This window comes from Schistocerca piceifrons, chromosome 6, assembly GCF_021461385.2.
Source record: "Schistocerca piceifrons isolate TAMUIC-IGC-003096 chromosome 6, iqSchPice1.1, whole genome shotgun sequence".
In the NCBI taxonomy this organism is placed as follows: domain Eukaryota; kingdom Metazoa; phylum Arthropoda; class Insecta; order Orthoptera; family Acrididae; genus Schistocerca; species Schistocerca piceifrons.
In genome coordinates, this window is record NC_060143.1 from 353,695,602 (window position 1) to 353,712,538 (window position 16,937).

The following is a 16,937-nucleotide window of genomic DNA, read 5'->3' on the forward strand; positions in this document are numbered from 1 at the left end:
CGTCTGTGCAGAAGATCCCTGACGCCTTATCTGGCATTGTTCCTGTTGTCGAGGCCTCCCCTTCGGAGACGCCCGTGAAGGAACCTGCTTCCGATTCCCACGTGCAGTCTCCGGTCCTCTCTGACACTTCTCCAGTCGACTCTGTTTCCCATCCCCCTTCTGCGACTTCTGTCGCCCCCTCTGGGTCAGTCTTCTCCCATTAAACAACTGATTGATTCTCAAGAGCCAGTGGATCCCGTTGTTATTCACCAACCGTCCCTCCGTGAACACGTGTCTGCGGACGAGTAGGATGTAGAGGCCTCTCCCTCGCTATCTGAAACGGAATACCTACATGATGCTCCCAAGCGACCGAACGTGGCAGCGTCGGCACCGCGGAGGCGCAGTAGAATCCGTAAACAGCCACAGAGAGCCGCGTCTCGGCCGAATAAATAGTAGTGGGAAGATGAGGGTCCTGTTTCGTAGTTCTTCTCTCTCTGGTTCTTCGATTGATTCTCGTATGGTTACTTGTATGTTGCTCTGTCAACTGAGGAATCTCTATCGTTCTCTGTTCTTCTTTCTGGGTTGAAGTTCCATGCAATCATACACATTTCTTACTCTGAATATTTACAGAATCTGTTCTGAGCTTCGGCTCGCCGCTTTGCGACAGTTTATATATCAATCTGGGACAGATTTTTTTTTTTTTACAGGAAGTCTTATGCGACCAGTTTTCCATTCCTGGGTTTGCAACCTTTACCAATGCAGCTTCCGAACTTTCTACGGGCACTGCCTTGTTTTATAGGGAAGGCATACCATTGATGGATTTCGAAGTACTCGACAGTGGAAGGAAGATCGGGTGCAAGTTTTGTGATCTCAGTTTACTCCTCCTTGATGTCACTTCAGGCACAGGTCGTATTAACGCACGTTCGAGTTTCTATAAAGAAGAAATCATTTACCTGCTTCGTAAATCCACGACAAAGATTATCTTCGGTGGGTCCTTCAATTGTTTACCACGACCGGTGGATCAGTCTCTTAATTTTAATTTCAGTAAAGAACTCGACGACCAGGTGCGCACCTAGCGCCTGTGTGACGTGTGGTTTTCTCGCTATCCTACACTTGTGCGACATACGTACTTTACTCCCACGTGTAGCAGTCGCCTCGATAGCTTTTACCTTCCTGATTCCATGTGTGGGCTACTTCTGGATGCTGATGTGAAACCAGCCTGTTTTACTGATCATTGTGGCGTAGCCGTCACGTTTAATTATGAGCTGCAACCAGTAAAATTGTTTCGTCCTCCCTGGATGCTCAATATAGACTATTTGCAAGATACCTCTCTTGATGTAGTCCTGGAGGACGTATGGGTACGTTGTTCTCGTACTATGGACCGGTACTCATCTATTGTGGCATGGTAGACACTGCATGTTAAACCAAAAATCCGTAGGGCTCTCGTGCGGTTTGGAGCTCCGAAGGTGGCAGACGATCGACGAACGTAAGAATTTTGCTACTCAGTCTTAAGTCAACTGTACGATGGTGCTACGCATGCTCCTCTACGGGTTACTGATATACAGCGCATCAAAGCCAAATTGCAGCAGCTCAAACGCATTCAAATGGAGGGACTGCAGACGAGGTCTCAATCACGTTCCCTTTTACAACACGAATTGACGTCACTATAGCACCCAGTCCTTTTACGGGCACGCCGGAAACGTGTGGTTCAAAATGGTTCAAATGGCTCTGAGCACTATGGGACTTAACATCTGAGGTCATCAGTCCCCTAGAACATAGAACTACTTAAACCTAACTAACTTAAGGACATCACACACATCCATGCCCGAGGCAGGATTCGAACCTGTGACCGCAGCGGTCACGCGGTTCCAGACTGAAGCGCCCAGAACCGCTCAGCTACCACGGGCGGCGGAAACGTGTGGGCCTTGCCTGCCTCATAACCGCCAACGGCCGATTGTTCACCTCTCACCGTGACATTTCCAACATTTTTTACACCTATTATACTGATACGCACGATATCTATGCCCCGGGTGGAAACTGTCGACGACTTTACATCCTTGCTGCATCTCGTCGTCACACCTCCATTAAATGACACCTTTCTGTGTCCGTTTCACAAGGATGACATATATGACGTTGTTACAGGATCTCAGTCCCGCAAGTCGCCTGGATTAGACGGTATTCCTAAGGTGTTCAAATGGTTCAAATGGCTCTGATCACTATGGGACTTAACATCTGAGGTCATCAGTCCCCTAGACTTAGAAATATTTAAACCTAACTAACCTAAGGACATCACACACATCCATGCCCGAGGCAGGATTCGAACCTGCGACCGTAGCAGCAGTGCGGTTCCGGACTGAAGCGCCTGGAGCCGCTTCGCCACAACGGCCGGCTCCTAAAGAGTTTTATGTTAAATTTTGGCGACTACTGGTGACACCTAACGCCAATGGTAAATGAAGTGATGCGGGGAGTCTCACTTCCTGCCCCTTTTCAGGAAGGTAAACTGGTCCTCCTTCCGAAATCCACAGGTCTACCTGCGATTGTTTCCCCCCGTCCTATTACTCTCCTTATCTTCGATTATAAAATTGTCGCTTGAGCGATTAATATCCGTCTGTCGAAGCTGCTCGATACCATTATTCCCGCCCACCAGAGCTTTGCGCCTGGACGTACGATGCTGACTTCTGTTCTCGAATGTCGCGATTAAATTTCGGTGGCGGCTGCCGCTGATATCCCAAGGGCTTTGCTTTTTCTTGATTTCCAAACAGTGTTCGATCGTGTCAGCCATGATCTTTTTTACGAGAGTGCTCACTGCTGTCGGCTTTAATAATGGTGCTCGACAGGTCTTAACTCGCATTTTTACCGGTATCAGTGTCTCGGTGATTGTGAACAGTCACCCTACCCACCGGATATTGATCAGACGGGGTTTACCGAGGGGAAGCCCCTTACCCATGTCCTTTTTATCTCGTTCTTAGAGCCCTTATTTCGCCGCCTCGCCATGCAATTACGTGGCTGGGCTATATTGGGGGAACTTTTTTCGGTCCATGCCTATGCCGATGACGTCACGGTTATAGTACCACATGTCGAGGACATACCGAGGTTTAAGGAGAACTTGGATTCATTTTGTCGTCTTGCTGGTGCTCGGATTAATGATCGTAAATGCACGTTCCTACCGTTGAAATGATTCGATCATGTCGTCATTCCTTAGGCGACGGTCATCAATCGCCTTAAGACCTTAGGGATCTTAGTGGATTGCAATCCGATCAAAATGGCGACATTAAATTGGCGTGAGGTTACGAGTCGCGTTAACGGGGCGATCCTTGAACATGAACGCCGTTCCCTTAGCCTCCTTAACATGGTACTCGTCTTAGAAACCTATGTCTTCAGTACAGTATATTATGTTGTGCAGGTCTTCTCGCTTCCCGCGATGATGGCCCGCAGACTGAAACAGCTGTGCGGGTGATTCCTGTGGCGCCGCCATATCTTTCGTGTCCGGTATGAAGTCGTGGCCAGGCTTCGAAAGCTTGGAAGATTGGGTCTTTCCGATATCAAAATGAATACATCCATCTTCTTTGCCCATCGCAATGTTTTAACCTGTACGGAGGCTCCGCATTCAGTTACCTCCGGCTAGTCTGTCTGACCTCTCCTGTTGATGTTCGACGTATTAATCCTAAATTGCGCCACATCCGTGAATACTTTCTAATTATCGGTTTCTTAGGTACTGATATACCGTCTACGATGCATATTAATACCAACATGCTATCACCCCGTTGGGGTGCACAATGTCCCCTTTCTTCTGTTGAACTTGCTTCCCCGTCAGCGTCTTCGAAAACGGTCTGGTCTCATCTTAGTCTTCCTATATTGCCGATGGAGATTGCTTCACAATGTGGTATAAGGTCATTCAACGTCTGATACCTACTGGTGATCGTCTTTTTAGTATTGGCCTTCATCCGACTGGTCAGTGTGAGGAATGTCATCAAACTGACACCTTACTTCACAGGCTTGTTGCTTGCGGACGGGATCATTGGCTCTGCGTCCGCCGTCAATTAGCTTCCCTTACTCGAGGCCCTGAAATCGCTTTCCCAGACGACATTCTCCTACATCCGGACATATCCTTTTTTACTCAGACGAAAACGAACACAATTGTCTGGCTCTTTGGTTACTATGTTCACAATGTCGTTGAATGAAGGAATGATCCAGATCCCAGCGTTTTTCACCATTATCTGACAACTGCGCATTGGAAATAGCAGTGGTTACCACGGTACCGAACGCTTTTTGCGAATATGCTTTCTCTTGTGTTCAGCCGTTAAGGTGTTGGTTAAGTTCCACTGACATCCCTGTTTTTTCCCTGAGCTTGAGTCCTCTCCCTTTTGGCTTTGTTTTGTCTCTTTTTCTCTTCCAAATATATATAAAAAATTACGAGAAGGGTCGGATAATGGGTTACACTTCCCGTTGAGAATTTAATAATTGTTTGTGCTTGAACTAATTTGTTGATTTTCTTTTTGCAGCTGATATTAAACGATGATTTCACTATGGTTGTCTGATTTTCATGAAAATACCAAGTCAATCTGATAATATATAAAAATCCGTTAAGGCAACTGTTCGGGTGAAGCAAGATATACGGATTCGAGTCCCAGTCAGAAAGAAATTTTCATTGTTGTCTTTCCAATATACAGACAATGATGGTTCATATTCACAACAGCGAATACATTTCCCGTACACTTTATGAGGGCTGGAATGTACCAAACAGATTTGTTACTTACGTGAGATTGAGTATTTCGTCGCCGTTAGAAGTCACTGGGCACTCCTGGCCAACCCATTCTCCTGATGCTGGTTCTTTATAGAGAATACAAAACTCCCCACCCGATTTTATATTGTCGGGTCCGCCTCTCGTGACATCTAGTGGTCAATTCTGCATTACATGTAATCATCATTAAACTTTTAATCTCATAGTGCGCATCTAGGTTAAAAGGATTCCGATCGCTGTTAATCATAAAACATTAGTAATTAATAAAATCGTCAGTTGTAGCTAAGTAAAATGAAAAGAAGTGAGTAGCGTGAGTCTTGTAACTGGAAAGTTTCTTAATTGATATTTGTAATAGGGTGGACAGAAACAGTCTGAAGAGCTGGTGAGGATGTTGCAGAGGAGGCTGTGCAGAGAAATCATTGTTAAGAAACAAATTCTTTACTTTACACCTTTTACGAGTGATTTAGCACTGCAGATATTAAATCAAGCTCGTTGCGCACGCAACTGATGTACTTTCACGCGCTACAATGCGCTAATGCACGGACAGCTTTGGGTTCGTGAGTTACCACTTGTTCAGTTGCTCATTACCAATTGAGATTTGCCATTTTCGAAAGTGATAAATTTAAGCTAGGAGAGCAAAAGCTACGTTTGCTCTGTTTGAGGAATCCAAACGACCCAGTCTCTGGAAAACTGCTTGTATTGGGACGTTCGGCGACCCGATTGGCCAACTACAATCTTTATCACTGATTATAACTCGGGAACGGCGCGGCGTATCGAATATTTTTCTTAACAACTATTTCTCCCCTCAACAACCTCATAAGCTTTTCAGACTGTTTGTGAACAACCTGAATATATTACGTTTAGTATCTGCACAAGAAGTCACGAAGTCGCTACTCGACAACTGGGGATCAGAACCCAGTGAGTGGAACGAACTCGCGGTGCGAAATTAGCTACGGTAAGCGGAGCGTCAAAATCCAAAAGGATACGCGCACGGCAATATACTGAGATGGCGACAGTTATGGCATAGCGATATGCACATACACAGGTGGCCATATTATCGCTACACAAGTTGTAAAGGGAAAGTGCACTGGTGGGACTGTCATTTGGATTCATGTGAGTCATGTTCTAACGTGATTATGGTAGTACGGTGAAAATTAACAGACGTTGAACAAGGAGTAGGAGCTACACCAATGGGAGATTCCGCTTCTAAAATCGTTAGGCAATTCAAAACTACGATACTCAAAGTGTCGAGGATGTGCTGAGATACCGCATTTTAAGCATTACCTCTCACCAAGGACAACGCGATGGTGACGTCCTTCATTTAACGACCGAGAGCAGCGGCGTTTGCATAGAGCAGTCAGAGCTAGCAGACAAGCAACGCTTCGTGAAATAACCGCAGAAATCATTGTGGGACGTACTACTAACTTATCCGTTAGACAGTGCAGCGAATTCGGCGTTCATGGCTACAGCAGCAGATGACCGTTGAGAGTGCGTTTGCTAACAGCAAGCCGGCCGGAGTGGCCGTGCGGTTCTACACGCTACAGTCTGGAACCGGGCGACCGCTACGGTTGCAGGTTCCTCGGGAATGGATGTGTGTGATGTCCTTAGGTTAGTTAGGTTTAATTAGTTCTGAGCTCTAGGCGACTTATGACCTCAGAAGTTGAGTCGCATAGTGCTCAGACCCATTTGAACTATTTTTTTGCTAACAGCACGACATCACATACAGCATTTATTCTGGGTTCGTGAGAATGTCGGCCGGACCGTAGACGACTGTAGCACTTTGACCTGTCCAGATGAGCCAAGATTTCAGTTGGTAAGAGTTGAGGGTAAGGTTCGAGTTTGGCGCAGACCCCATGAAGCCATGGATCCAGTTTCTCAACAAGGAGTTGTGCAAGTTGGTGTTGGTTCCATAATGGTGTGGGCTGCGTTTGTATGGAAAGTGCTTGGTCCTCTGTTCCAATTAAACCGATCACTCTCTGGAAATGACTGCTCGGCTGCTTGGAGACTATTTTCAACCATTCAAGTACTTCATGTTCCCAAAATACGATGTCTCGTCACTGGACCACAACTGTTCGTGATTGGTTTTAAGAACATGATGGAAAAATGTAGCTAGAGATTTGGCCTCGCAGATCGCACGACATGAATCCTATCGGTCATTTGTTGGACATAATCGAGAGTTTCGTTCGTTCACAAAACCCCACTTAGGCAACACTTTCGCAGTTATGGACGGCTAAAGATGAAGCATGGCTCAATGTTTGTGCAGGGTCTTCCAACCACATTCCGAGTCCCTTTTACCTCGAGTTGTTGACTATGCTGGGCGAAAGGGGTTCGACACAATATTAGAAGGTGTCCAATGACTTTTGTCACCTCACTACATGTTTAACATATTTGAAGATGGTACCTGTTCTTTCGGGCATCTTTCAGATCCCAAAAATGAAATCCAGACCCTTAGCTGCTTACATGCGTTGATAAGTATCGAGGGGGACAGTTGAATATGTGTGTTCCTACCGAGACTCGGTATCTCCTGCTTACATGACAGACTCTCTATCCGTTTTTTCTTCCCTCTCTTCATTTTGATCGATATTGTTCGTTGCGTTTGGTCTGGGTGGGCGTCATATGGCATCCGCTCAAGTTGATCGTTGATTCATTTACTCAATTTTTTTTTTTTTATTTCAGAGGGCCAGCGGCTCTCTGACCGAACACGCTGAGCTACCGTGCCGGCGTTCGTCTGAGCACCGAGGACACAGAGAATAGTGCGACTGCAGCGATATATACCTGGCACGCTCTCCGTGAGAGCCACATTTTCAACTCACTGTCCCACACTACATTTGTAGTGCCCCTGCCCACTCTACCCATTAGTCGCGGCAGTCAGTCTACCGATTCCCGTAAGAGTCCGGGCAATGCGAGTACATCCGCACTGAAGAAGATCATTGGTCAGTAAGCCTTACCTATATGCAGATGGTATCTGCTCTTTAGGACATATCCAAAAGAACAGATACCATCTTCATATAGATCGGAGTGCTAATGAGATAAGACAAGAGAGGAATGATGCTTGAAATAGTATGGACATGAGAACAGAATGGATGAATCAAGGAGTCCTAGGGAGACGATCAAGATGAATACGGAGAGTAGGAGACCAAGCGAAAGTCCTGGGAAAAAAGAGTGAAGAGTGTATACAGAAGATTTTGCTACATTGGTACCGGGAAAGTGATGCGAATCTGATAATAATGGAGTTACTTGTTTTCCAAACATACTACGCCAGTGGTTGAAAAATGCTCATTGGCGTGACGTTTATGATGATGATGATGATGATGATGATGATGCATGTTCCACTGGAATGACAAAATTTATGATGTTTTGGTTGCCTTTTGATTGTTGTAGAAATCGTATAGAATACTCCTTGCTCATACAGCCAGACAACGAAGTTGTCCTATAGCCACGAGACATGCCATTGCTACTCCATATATTTTGTGCTCAGAACCAGCCTCCACAGGAGAAATGGTGGTGACAATGGAATTACGGAAGAGTATCACTGTGTCAGTACTTGAATACCCCCTAGCACTTTTCCGTAGTCTTACACAAACACTTTTTCGTTATATACGCAGTATCAGGGTGGAGTGTAATTTGGGTCTTGTGGAAGGGTGGGGGTGAGAGAAAGGTGGAGTCCCATCATAGTTTCGGATACATGACAAGCAATCGTTATCAGTTTCACACTCTCCGCCGTCCAATACGTCTTGGGTAGAGCATTCTGCTAAATCCCTCTCCTAGATTCGAATGGTTGAGCAGAGAGATGATCCTCCGTGTCGCTGTTGGTGTATCTTATATGTGTAGATTTCCAGACGTCTTGTTTTCTAATAAGCACCTGCTCGCCCTCGAGGGAATGGAAGATGTAAGTAACATAAACCAATTAGGTACTGCTTGTGATACTGGTAAAATGTTTCACAATCTACAAGAATAACTCACAAAGGATTGAAATGGCTCTGAGACCTATGAGACTTAACATCTGAGGTCATCAGTCCCCTAGAACTTAGAACTACTTAAACCTAACTAACCTAAGGACTCTCAAACATTCATGCCCGTGGCAGGATTCGAACCTGCGACCGTAGCAGTAGCGCGGTTCCGGATACAAGAATAACTGACGAATTCTGAACTGAATTTACCCACTCTAGTCTTAGCACCAAGATCCGAGTGCTATTTTAACGCTACTCTCTACTACTTCCTGCTTATTGAGACAAAAGATTGCTTACATTTTTAACACCGAAAATGTAGGTAAAATACATTCTGCACCATCCAAAATATTATACCGTTTAATATCAGTTGGTAAATTGTAATATGTTGCTAATTCTGAATCTGTAAGCTTTATTACAAAAAACTATAGTTAATAAGTAATCGACGTAATAGTGTATTTATTTGTGGATGTATATTATTGATTGTAATTATATTGTAAACATAGTAAATTGCTGAGTATTAGGCAAGACAACTTTATTTAAAAGTATCTACAGCAACGACGAAATGGGAGTAGCTGTTGTTCATGTTTGCGTATGGAGAGTCTCTGTTGCTTTGCGAACATACAACAGAGTAGCTTCAGTCATGAAAGAGCGAGGAAGTGTTTGTTGGGCGCTCCTGCAGACGCGGTGTGCAGCTATGATCGGGTCATTATAGTATAGCTAATGTCATACAGGCATTAACCAGTGGCATTTGTTTCACAAACTTTCGCTAACTTTCTTGAATAATAACCTACAATAGTTGAAACTTGTAGTGCAACTTTCTTCTCATTGTCCTCAGACATTATTACTATCAGTGTACCTTTCCTTTCCATGCAGTCACCGAGTGTCGTAAAATTATGGATATTGATTACTTATTTAGTGCTAGTTTTTTTTCTAATGGCCGGCCGAAGTGGCCGTGCGGTTAAAGGCGCTGCAGTCGGGAACCGCAAGACCGCTACGGTCGCAGGTTCGAATCCTGCCCCGGGCATGGATGTTTGTCATGTCCTTAGGTTAGTTAGGATTAACTAGTTCTAAGTTCTAGGGGACTAATGACCTCAGCAGTTGAGTCCCATAGTGCTCAGAGCCATTTGAACCATTTTTTTTCTAATGAGCAGTTTCAATCAAATTTTTTCTGCCTCAGTAGCTATTCATTCTTGTATTGCATAACAAAGTCTAAACGAATTTGCAATTTTGAGTATTAACTTTCTTCTCTTAAAGTTAAATAAAACTTCACTAGCAAACAGAATAACTAAAGATACAACACGAATTAAAAGCGCACAATTTCATTTATATTGTATTTAGCTTACCGAGTGACATCTTCTGGCTTGGTATGTATTTTATTGTTCTTATGATGAAAAATTTCGATTCAATTTTCGATAATTAAAGATAAATTGCCTGCCTTTTTCCTTATTTTGCATTACTTTACGCTGAGGTTAATGACAATCATGTCTTACGTAACAAAGTTTCAGTTACAATTAGTCATATATTTAACAAGCAACTTGATTTTATTTTTCCTTTGAAAATTTATTATATCAGATTAAGTTACTGCAAACTAAATGCTTTCTAATCCATTTATTTTCTCGTGAACTGTTGTGTTGCGAAAAAGGGTGTCAACCTCCTTTCTGCTGCCGAACCAGTGATTATTTTCTAAATTTTCTTTTCCGTTACCTTTATCAGTATTCTGAATATGCATTGCCCTAGTGGGCCGGCGAGCGCTTAATTATTCTTTCTTCGCTAATCAGTGTTTTCTAGTATTAAATATTTCGTGGTGTCCTTTTCCCCCTTTGTGGTTCGTGAGCGATTGCACCCATTTCAAAGTTATTATCAGTATTTCAATACCATTTAAAATAGATTCTCCCTTCATAAGGGTCTGTTATATACTCTCCTTCTACTTACCGGTATGACTTTCATTCCGTAACGATAGCCTTACTAACTGTACAATTTCCTTAGGCATACAAGATCACGATCAGTTACATTGCCAGGCAATAGTCCGATTAGGGAGAGGAGGTTACCACCTTCTTGGAATCTGTTCTCACCCACTACCCCATAATTAGCTCCATTAGCAAATTGAAGGTTACCTGATGCCGCAGGATGCGTCGTGCCACACGATCCCAAACCACACTGTGCTATAAATTTATCTTCTCCCAAGTTCTGAGTTGTCTCTCTTCATTAGTTACACGATCTTCGGCAGTCACTCTAATTAACAAATGAAAAAAGCGTGTATTTTCTCCGTAGCTAAATGTTTATTATCCTCTCCCGTATATGGATACAGTCTGGAAAGCAAGTTTCAGGAATACTTTCTAAGATGTAACATACACTGAGGTGACGAAAGTCATGGGATGGCGATATGCACATGTACTGATGGCCGCAGTATCGCGTACACTAAGTATAAAAGGCCAATGCGCTGGCGGAGCTATCATTTATAACCAGGTGATTCATATGGAAACATTTCCAAAGTGGTTATGGTCGCAAGACGGGAATTAACAGACACTGGACGCGGAGTGGTAGTTGTATCTAGAAGCATAAGACATTCCATTATGGTAATCTTTCGGTGAATTCTATAGTGCGAGATCCACAGGGCCGGGAGTGTGCCGAGATTACCACATTTCCGATATTACCTCTCACCACGGTCAACGGAGTATACGATTGCCTTTACATATCGTCAGAGAACAGAGGCGTTTGCGTAGAGTTGTCAGTGCAAGTAGACAAGCAACACTGTTTGAAACTACCGCAGAAACCGATGTCGAACGTACGACGAACGTATGTGTTAGGACAGTGTAGCGAAATTTGTCGTTAGCGTGCTACGGCAGCAAACGATGTACGGGAGTGCTTTTGCAGAAAGCACATCGCCTGTAGCGCCACTCTTGGGCTCGTTACCATATCGGTTGGACCAAGACGGCTGGAAAACCGAAACTGGTCAGATGAGTTCCAATTTCAGTTCGTAAGAGCTGATAGTATGTTTCGAGTGTGCCGCAGACCGCACTACACCATGGAATCAAGTTGTCAACAAGGAACTTTGCAGACTCCATCCAGTTGCTTAGCTGAGTGGTAACGTGTTTGCCTATCATACAGAGGGCCCGGTTTCTATACCCGGCAATGTGGGAAATTTTCTTCGCTCGTGGACTGTGTGTTGCGTTGTCCTCATCACCATCTCAATCCACCCAATGTGGCGTTACCAGATATAAATGATGAAACCCGGCAATCGAATTTCCACGGATGTGGCCACCAGTGCCACATGATCGCTTCATTTTCATTTTAGAGCTCCATAACTATGTGGGCTGTGTTTACATCGAATGGGCGGGTCTAATTTAACCAATCATTGAGTGTAAATCGTTATGTTCGGCTACTTGGAAACGGTCCTCATCGTCCCAAACAACCATTTCATTATTACGGTATAATTTCAATTAATATTGTGTTTATACTGGTTGCTGGTGAAGAGGAAAGTTAGTTATAAGTATTTTATTAATGATTTAATTCATAAGCAGCCATATAACAGTCATCACAGTTGCTCAAGAAAGTTATAATTAAGCTTAACTTGTTTAATCGGAATCGGACATTGACTCTCCTTGTCCGCAATCTCGATGATTCGAAGCGATCTGCAAACCTGTGTAAATAAAATGTCTTGGTTTTCTTGCGTTGCGTAGTCAGTCGGGAACCCTCAGATCAAGCGGAAAGTTTGCTTTGATAGAGTTTAACTATCCGATGAAATAATAGAGCTCTTGGGTCCAATAACTGCAGGTTCGTTTCCAATTCATCGGAAGTTCCCTTCTTATTACCAACAAAACGACACCTCCGTGCATATTTACGATTAGAGATTACATATATAATGAAATTCCTTACACACCTTTGATGGAAATGCTCAATATATATTTTCTTGAGTAGCATACAATATGTATATATGGTTCTCGGGCGAGACGGCGGATGTCATAGTGAAAACTCCACAATATATCGTCAGCGCAACTGGCCGACATCTTCAGGTGCGACGAACACACTGCTAAGGCAGTACCAGAGCCCCCTATTTATGCCAGTCTTAGGCAGGAAGTGCGCATGCGTGGAGGCGCCAATTTCGATGGCCAATAGTGACGATATCAACCAACAGCTGGAAGGACAGCAACGCCACCTACAGGATGAAGAACCAAAGACTTCGGCGCACGTGCGAAGGCTGCCGCTGCTGCTCTGCGCTGCCATCGGCCGCCCCAGCGACCTCTGTCGGAAGCCGCAAGCAAAAATGCGCGTCCGCGTAGGCGCCTTGATTATCCTCCCGTTGTCAACAGAATATTTATGTGGCTGGCGAATCGTCACCCGTCGTATGACCAATAGTACTCCCCTCTGCTCGAAGTGACTTCAATACGGCCAGTGCTGGATCCCAAGCTGTACTGAGCTGAAAGCCCGTGTCTCTGTTTACAATATTCGTCGAGCTACGTATTTCCACTGCTTCCTTAATAACACTGTCCCAGTATGAACTCGTCGATGCGAGAATTTTGGTATGTCCGACGTCTCGCCCGAGAACCATATATACAACACGTCCGTCGGGAAAGCCTCAAGCAACACATCCGATACCTGTACGCGGAGGAGATGGTAAGAGAAGTAAATAGTTTTGATAAACTACAGAATAAGAATAGCAGACTGCTATGAGCCATTACGTTTTTATTAAGATGCCGAGATAGTCGAGTTATTCCGACGTTCGCTAAGGTGACGCACTTCATAACCTCTGCAGCCGCCAAGAGGATAAAAATTCGAGCAGACCACGCACTGGAAAGAGAAAGGATTCACCATACTCGGCGAGAACTGGACTTCGTATCCAGAGAGTTCTTGCCACTTCATTTGAAGATATTGTCAAGACTGTCCGCAGATTCTTGGACGTGGGGTGACAGCGCTACTTGGGCGTTCTCAGACTGGAAACGACAACAAGACGCAGCATGTCAAATTGATAAGTTTCATCGCTTCAGAGACCGTTTACCACAAGAAGAGAACAACGAAGTTCGTTGTCGAACTTTATACAGTCTAGCGGACAAACTTTTGCCTGACGCGGCGGTATCGGTCTTGGAGAAGGGACTGAACTTCGCACCCACTCCGAGGACACCACCTGTTCTGGACATCATTAGCTCCGTCGAACAAGGCATCCTAAAACTTCCCAGGGAATCTGCCGAGGAGATCCGGCGGGAGACTGGCCGTGGTCTGACACGGGCGCAAGTGCCTAAGAACAATATAACAACTGCAGAGAGGTCACTGGTTCGATCCCTACGAGAAGATCCTGATATTGTGATTTTACCAGCGGATAAGGGAATTGCGACTGTTATCCCCACCACGTCAGTGTATCTGAGCAAGATGCACCAGCTTTTGGACGACTCTGCATATCGCACACTAAATAAGGACCCTACAGCGAAAATTCAGCGAAAACTTAGGAGCTCCTCAAAAACAGCACGATCTCCGATGTGGTTGCTAAGAGGCTACGTACACAGGCGCCCGTACCTACCAGGCTATACGGATTACCCAAAATTCACAAGGATAAGGTGCCAGTGCGGTCTATTGTCCATTGTGAGTAATATTGGGGCACCAACGCATAATCTCGCGAAACATCTGGCAGCGCACCTGAGCCCTTTAGTAGGAAAGTGTGAGCATCATATCCGCAACTCACAAGACTTTATTACTCGGCTCAAGAACTTATGACTGGCACCATCAGATATGCTCGTAAGTTTTGACGTAGTCTCACTTTTTACTCGAGTACCATTGCAGGAATCGTTGTTGGTCATTATTGAGAAGCTGGGTGTGGAACTTTTAGACTTATTCCAACATGTGCTCACCTCGACGTACTTTTTATTTAATGTACAATACCTTGAACAGACTGACGGCATCGCAATGTGTAGTCCCTTGTCACCCATTGTGTCTAATCTTTTCATGGAAGACTTCGAGGAGGGAGCACTCCAGACGTCAGATTTGAGACCTACGTGGTTTTGGCGATATGTGGACGACACCTTTGTTATCTGGCCTCACGGCATTGCATCCCTGGACGTCTTTCTTGAGCATCTTAACTCGCTTCATCCTAACATCAAGTTCACTATGAAGATGGAGAAAAACGGCGAACTTCCGTTCCTGGACGTGTTGGTACGGAGAAAAGATGATGGCACATTAGGTCACGCAGTGTACCGTAAACCAACACATACGGACTTATACTTACAGGCTACCAGCTGTCACCATCCTTCGCAACGAAGTGCGTACTGAGGACGTTGGTCCACAGAGCACGAGCCATATCAGACTCAGACAGCTTATCCAATGCCTTACACCCGAAGTGAATTACTCAACGTGAGGAAGTGGAAGAAGGTGAAAAACAAAGGGGAATGGTCATCTTGCCATACATCGGCGGTGTCTCTTCAAAAATAGGAAGATTATTGAAGAGGCATAAAGTTAAATGTGTCTTTCGTCCGCCGGCAAAACTCAGAGCTCTCTTGGGCTCATCTAAGGACAGCCTTGGCCTAAGAAGACCCGGTGTTTACGAGGTTCCTTGTAGCTGAGGCATGTCGTACATCGGACAAACTGTCGCACTGTAGAAGAGAGATGTATTGAACACCGACGCTACACTCGTGTGGAACAACCAGAAAAATCTGCAGTGGCCGAGCATTGTCTCAGTACAGGCCATTCTACGAATTATCAACATACCAAAATTCTCGCATCGACGAGTTCGTACTGGGACAGTTATTAAGGAAGCAGTGGAAATACGTAGCTCGACGAATCTTGTAAACAGAGACACGATCTTTCAGTTCAGTACAGCTTGGGATCCAGCACTGGCTATATTGAAGTCACTTCGAGCAGAGAGGAGTACTATTGGTCATACGACGGATGACGATTCGCCAGCCACATAAATATTCTGTTGACAACGGGAGGATAATCATGGCGCCTACGCGAACGCGCACTTTTGCTTGCGGCTTCCGACAGAGGTCGCTGGGGCGGCCGATGGCAGTGCAGAGCAGCAGCGGCAGCCTTCGCACGTGCGCCGAAGTGTTTGGTTCTTCATCCTGTAGGTGGCGTTGCTGTCCTTCCAGCTATAGGTTGATATCGTCACTATTGGCTACCAAAATTGGCGCCTCCACGCATGCGCACTTCCTGCCTAAGGCTGGCACAAATAGTGGGCTTTTTGGTCCTGCCTTAGCAGTGTGTTCGTCGCACCTGAAGATGTCGGCCAGTTGCGCTGATGAAATATTGTGGAGATTTCACTGACATCCGACGTCTCGCCCGAGAACCATATATACAACAGGTCCGTCGGGAAAGCCTCAAGCAACGCATAGCATACAATATATTTTAAATCTCTTTCTTCCAGTAATCTCGATAGCAAAATTACAATTATTCAATGCTTCTATTCGGCACGGAGAAGATCCTAGGAGTCTCCTCAACACATCAGAGAGAATAGTACAAAGAGTCATTATCCGCTCATGGAATAGTAATAGTACTGTACTACTTTGCGCATCGATTCTGCGGGTTTGTAGATGGTCAAATAGGAAACGTAATTCACTCATAGAATTGTGCAGGAATAGTTAGTAGAATATAAAGAGATATTACAATGGATGACAAAGAGACGTGCCGCTGGGCCATAACGTTTCGCGATCGGTTCAAGAACATTGTGAGCCATTCAGGCGAATGATCTTGCCACGCAAAGCGCCCAAAATGAATCCCATCGCAAATTTATGGGACATAATCGAGAGCGCAGTTCGTGCAAACAAACGAGCATCGGGAACACTTTCCTATCTATGGACGGCTACAGCGGCAGTACGGTTCAATATTTCTACAGGGGATTTCCAACGACATGTTGAGTCCATGCGACGACCATTAGTTCCGTCTCAGCCGCACTAGCGAGTGGACGTTGTTTACTGCTGTACTGCACTTCCGTGTTTACATCACTGTTCAAAATGTGTGTGAGAGTTCTTAAGGGACCAAACTGCAGAGGTTATCGGTCCCTAGACTTACATACTACTTAAACTAACCTGCGCTAAGAACAACACACACACACACACACACACACACACACACACACACACACACACACACATCCATGCCCGAGGGAGGACTCGAACCTCCGGCGGGAGGGACCGCGCAATGCGTGACATGGCCCCTCTATCCACGCAGCCACTCCACGCCGCTAGCATCGCAGTACTTGTTGTTCGCCGAATGCTCTCCGTCCGTTAATCTCCGTGTTCGTTCACGTTCATTGTGAGCTGATCGCTCCTTGTTGTCGTGAT